Source organism: Pteropus alecto, unplaced genomic scaffold, assembly GCF_000325575.1.
Source record: "Pteropus alecto unplaced genomic scaffold, ASM32557v1 scaffold14, whole genome shotgun sequence".
Lineage (NCBI taxonomy): Eukaryota > Metazoa > Chordata > Mammalia > Chiroptera > Pteropodidae > Pteropus > Pteropus alecto.
Window position 1 is genome coordinate 9,583,853 of NW_006436810.1, and position 5,478 is coordinate 9,589,330.

The window sequence follows — 5,478 nt, forward strand, 5'->3', positions numbered from 1 at the left end:
ATGTGGGTGCTGTTATCATCACCCCGATTTTAGACATGAGGAAACCGATGCCCAGAGACGTCACGTTGCTTCCCCCAAAATCACTTAGGACAACAGCCTAAAAGGCGGCTACACCAGACGATCGGCACAAGGGCTGGAATTGTTACCTTCCTCAAAAGAGCTCCTCTCGGCAAAGGCATCAAGGGTCAACAAAAACGTCGAGAAAGGTCCCTGCAGATGGGACTTGGGGAAGCAGTGCTGTCTTGTGGAGATGGTCTTGGGATGCAAAGTCGTCAAGCCAGGTGATTCTCTCGTTCCGAGAGCTATGGACTGCCGTTGGTTTCCAGGTGCTCATCTAACTCCCGGTCTTTTCACATCGACGCTTCTCCTTTCCAGGAAAACTAAGAAAAGGGCTTTTCATCTGTCTCACCGGTGCAGGAGGGCGGGACAGAAGAGTTTTACCACAAGATCATTTGGTAGCTCGGAGAATTCTGTATCTAAATCTTTGGAGATTGGTGGCCTGTGGTCGTTTTCATTATTTATAATCAATTGTTGAGTTAGCAGACCTTCACTGAGTGTCTTAGTAGGCCCCTAAGGGGACAGGCATGGGGACCCAGGGGAAAGCAGGAACACAGCCCCCCAGGCCAAGGCAGTGGGATATAATGCGTATATGATGACACAGTGAGCCTCTGCCTTGGGGACCTGCTTCTTTCTCTGAAATGGGTCTCTGTTTACATGGATTCGGACGGTGGATCTGAATCAAGCATCAGGAGTCCTGGATTCCTGGGCCTTCTTTGCGACTTGCCATCTTCATGTCATACCGTATTTCAGTGTTCTGGTCTGGAAAACAGGAATATCAACACCGCTGTGTGTTTCTCTGTAGGTGACTGCAAGCATCGAGTGCATGAGAACACTTCTGGTGTAAGGTGCTCTATAGACGCAAAGTTTGACACTGGAAGCAAGGCATACTGTTAATGGATTCGCTTTTGTTTTTTTGGTGGTTGTCGTGTGCGTATGTGTTCTGTTCGTGGTGGTGGCTTGCGCTGCCTTGGTACTAAGCAACTGGTTTGGCTGATCCACACTTGACTGGCCAGTTGGCTGCAGTCAGAAGCGTTCTCCGGTTCTCATCCTTGCCATCACTTCAAACTCCCTGAAGAGGAATTCGAGCTGCCTCATTTTTTTTTTTTTTTTTTTTTTCAGTTCAAACCACATCCTGCCCATTTCCACTTTCCATGACAGCTCGTGACACTGGTGGTTTTAAGATGCGGCAGGCTTCTCGGCGAAGCGACAGCAGAGGCCTTCTTCGCAGAAGTGAAATAATTCATCCAGTGGTTAGCATGGCGAGTCTGCCATTGAGTTTACCATCCCCCACCCCCACCCCCCGCCTGATCGGAATCCCTGATTTTGGAGAGTGAATTGCTGCTCAGCCTTGTCTCATTAATTGGACTCTTGGAACTTTCTAGAGAAAAACCAAGCGCATGGTCTACGGCCATGCCACCCTAAACGAGCCCAATCCCGTCTGATCTCGGAAGCTAAGCAGGATCGGGCCTGGTTAGTACTTGGATGGGAGACCACCTAGGAAGACCAGGTGCCGTAGGCGTAAAAAATAAAAAATAAGGGATTGTAAGCTGACAAGATCTTTGCGATCTGTGAGGTCAACCAAGGGTTGCCTAGTCTAAAACAATAAAAAATAAAAAAAACAAATAAAAACTAAATTAAAAAAAAAACAGGCACAAGGCAGGAATGACAGAGGTGCCACCACGAGGAGCTGCGTGCTGTCCAGGCACAGGCCCGAACCCACCGGGTGGCAAAGGCGTAGCGTGCAGTAGTTGGGAAGGACCTCGGTGAGGCTCTGTCACTCTACAGAAAGGTCCTCATTTTACCACTGAGGAAACTGAGTCCAAGGAGGGGCCAGTTTCTGACCAAGCAGCAGAGCCTGGTCTGGCACCTGGGCTCAGGGCTCCTGGTCCAAGCTCATTCTGAGTAGACCAGTGGCACCTGTGTCTGTAATTTATAGACCGGTGGTCTCCCTGGGATCGGTGAATTCATCCTGGTGTTGGATTGGAGCCTGTCCGGTGTTCGTGGCAAACCGAAAATTCATGGGAGAGTCAGGAGCCAGGCCTGGGCTGCCGGGGCCCAGGAGAAGGATTCGGGACCAGCCTGCATGGCGAGTGTCCCTGGAGAGCAGCCCACGACACCCACCCCCGACGTCGGGTGGGTGCTCGGGGCCCGTCCGTGTGCTTCCCGCAGGAGGGCCTGGACGCACTGGCCATAGGTGTCCAAAGACACCTCCCAGGAACTCCTGGCCTTGAACAGTGTTTGCTCCTGCCGAGGGCTCCTTTACCTCTCAAGGGTACGAGGCGGCTTGTAAACGGTTAACTTATTAACTCAGCTTCGATTCTCTCTGGGACACCTCCACCGAGGGACACCCTCGGCTCCACCCCGCGTGGCCTCCGGTTGCACGGCTGGCTGTGCCGAGGCCGTCGTCGGGGACGGCGGGAGCCGGTGGCCTGGATGGGGAAGGAGAACAGAGAGGCCAGGGCCGCTGTGAGCCGATGGCCAGCACCTGGCAGGGGCCGACCCCGACCTGCCTCGGCGCAGTCGGAGCTAACGGTGGCCCCGCTGCGGGATGGTTCCCCTTTTGTCAGTTTAACTGACAGCCCAGATAAGAGGTGCTGCTCGGGGTGTCACAGGTTGCACAATCAACCGCTTCGCCAGCTGAGAGGAGGGACGAGGCTTTTCCAGCCCCCACGGTCAGAAACGAATTTCCTTTTGGGCTGTTCTTTCCACCATCTCCTCTCCGTCCCCTATTTTTAGGTTTTCAAGTTGGTCTTAATTAGGTGTTGGGTTATTTTTTGGGGGGTGGGGTGGGTGGTGAGAATGGAGGGTGATTTTCCATTCACTCGCTCAAGCACCAGCCTGGCATCTGGCCTCTGGCCTCCCGCCTCCTTTCCTGCCTCAGGATGTGCCCGAGGCTCTTTCTCCACCACTGACCATGGCGGGCACCTGTAGGGCCAAGGCCACAGGTCCCGTCTGGGATGAGCAGAGGAGCCTGGCCGTGTGGAGGAACAGCGATGTACCACTGCAGCCTGGTCGGCGGAGTCATGACGGCTTCTGCTCGCTCAAGAAGGCACATTCTCTCTGGCAGCTGCGCCCCCAGACCCACGCCCAGCAGCTCACCCGCCAGGCCCTCACCCTGCCACGCAGCTCTCCCCATGGAAGAGCAATTCGGTTCCCCTCAGGAGCTCCACCTGCACCCCTCCCTCCGACACCACCTGCGCACCCCCCGAGAAGTGGCTCCCCCATCGGAGCTGTCTGTCTGGCAGCAAGTATGAGACTTCGCCGGAGCAGCGAAGAGAGAACACGCGTGTTTTCCCCTGACTGGAAGCTAGTTCAGCCATGCCACCTCCGCGACGTGGGACCCTCTGGTGCTCCAGCGTCAGTCTCGCCACGGAGGAACCGCGTGTCCCACGGACCGTCCACGCAGGGTCTTTTCAAATTCCAAGGGCGGATAAGCTGTGATCGCGCCGATAGGTGCTAAGGCTCAGGAAAAGAATAAGAGAGGTGAATAAAAACTCCACAAATGAGAGAGAAAGGGAGAGAAAGCAGGAGAGGGATGAGGGGAGCGGCCGCCCACAGGCCGAAGAGGTGCCACCCCCGGCCCTGGGCTCGCTGGACCTGATGCTGTGGCCCCGGGGGCAAAGTGGTGGGACCCAGGGGCCTGAGCCTGTGCTCACCTCGCCTTCGCTCTCGGACGTCAGAGGGGGGAGGCTCCACGAAGCTCCGAGTCCCTATCGAACGGGCTTTGATGGGCAGATCCTGGGGCACGTTCGAGGGCATTGAAGCGCCAAACGGAATAAAGGCTGTGAGGACCACGCAGCGCTTTAAATTAAGCCCCACAGGGCGTGTGCACCTGCGAACTAAGCATCGCGCTCACACTGCTCCCAGTTCTCACCTGGGGGCCACAGGGGAGCCAACCAGCACCCCTGACTGCCTGGCTCGGTCTCCCACCTCGGCTCAGCCCGGCGACACGGATCTGATTCCTGTTTCGTGCAGGGCCCGGAGCCCCGGGGGGCTTGGACTCTTCCCGGCACCGGGCAGGGCAGACGGCCTTGCTGAGCACTCACGTCTTACCGGCGCTGGATTTCAACCGACGCGGTCAAGGCTGGTGGGTCCCCAGCTGGCCTCCCCGGCTCCGCTGTGCACATCCAATCCCCAGCCTCTCTCCACCTCTGTGCGACCACCAGTTGCTCAGCAATAATTCGGAACAGTCCTCTGTGGCAGACACAGCGAGCATCAGCAGTTTACCTGCCGGGCATGACTCTGAGAATGAAAAGGGTGGCGGAGGGCGAGGGAGAGGGCAAGGGAGAGGGCGTCCACGACAGAGCTTTCTGGTAACCTGTGGAAAGATTCCTGGAAACTCGCTCTTCACCTGGGGACAGGTAAAGAGGAGCGAACGCTTCCTCATCATCCTGCGTCCCCTTTATCTTCATGGGGTCTTTTTTGGGGGTGGTGGGTCTGGCCCCCTTGGGGCACCACGCCTCCCCGCTTCCCTACTCCTCACATCACAGTGGACACGTGCAAGGCACTGACAGGAGCTTCCTCACCTGCGCCCACCTGGGAAGCCACGGCCTCTCATCACCGCACCGTGGGCAGGTAGCTGAACATCTGTGGTGTAAAAAGCCGCTCCTGGGATGTGGCGGGCGGAGGCCAAGTCCCCTCATTGCGGACGAGCCCAGCCTAATGAAGAAGCGCTGACAGACACAGAGAAATCCTTGCCTTTCCCACCCGCATCCCAGCCCGTCCTGCACAGAGTTCTGTGCGCCCGGATAAAGGTCGGACGGAGGGCAGCGTCACAGGTTGGGACGGGGACTGGGTGGGGCACCGTGTGGGCATGCGCGATCGCTGGCGAGGGCCGGAGTAAGTCATTTCGAAAGCCCTGGCTTAGTGACCAGGAGGGGACAAGGGAGGAGAGACAGGAACAAGGTTCTTCTGAGCAGGGGTGAGGAGCCGAGAACAAGAAAGAAACCAGGAACCCTCTGCCTCGACAGGGCCCCACTGGGTTAGAAAAGACCCGGTTCTTTAAAACTGAAGTTGGAGAAAAGGTCCTATTCTGGGGAAGGGTCAGAGGGCTCAGGATCGTCTCCGAGAGGACAAACGCGGGTCCACGTTGGTGGAGAGAGGGCGGGAGTGAGCTGGCCGGGGAAGGGCGGCAGCATCTCCCCGTCTGAGGGACAGGGCTGGTGGCTGGGAGGTCTGGGGAACCCCGAAGTGATGAAGATCGTCCAGCGGGTTGCTTTCCTCCTGCTGCGAAGCATTTTATAAACGAAACAACACAGTTAAAAGACAGAGGACGCCTGAGGTCAAGACAGGTGCAGCCGAGGAGCGAGCCCGGAGAGGCGACGCTGCGGAGAGCGGAAGCAGAGCTCGGGGTCGGGGACGGCGCTGGGAGGCGGGACCGGGAGACCGGGGACGCGGCTCCCCCAGTGTCACACACGC

General features: G+C 57.3%; 1 pseudogene; it reads left to right on the forward strand.

Annotated features, from left to right (window-relative positions):
- Positions 1-1,460: 1,460 nt before the first annotated feature.
- Positions 1,461-1,579, forward strand: LOC112481342 (annotated as a pseudogene).
- The last annotated feature ends 3,899 nt before the right edge of the window (positions 1,580-5,478 follow it).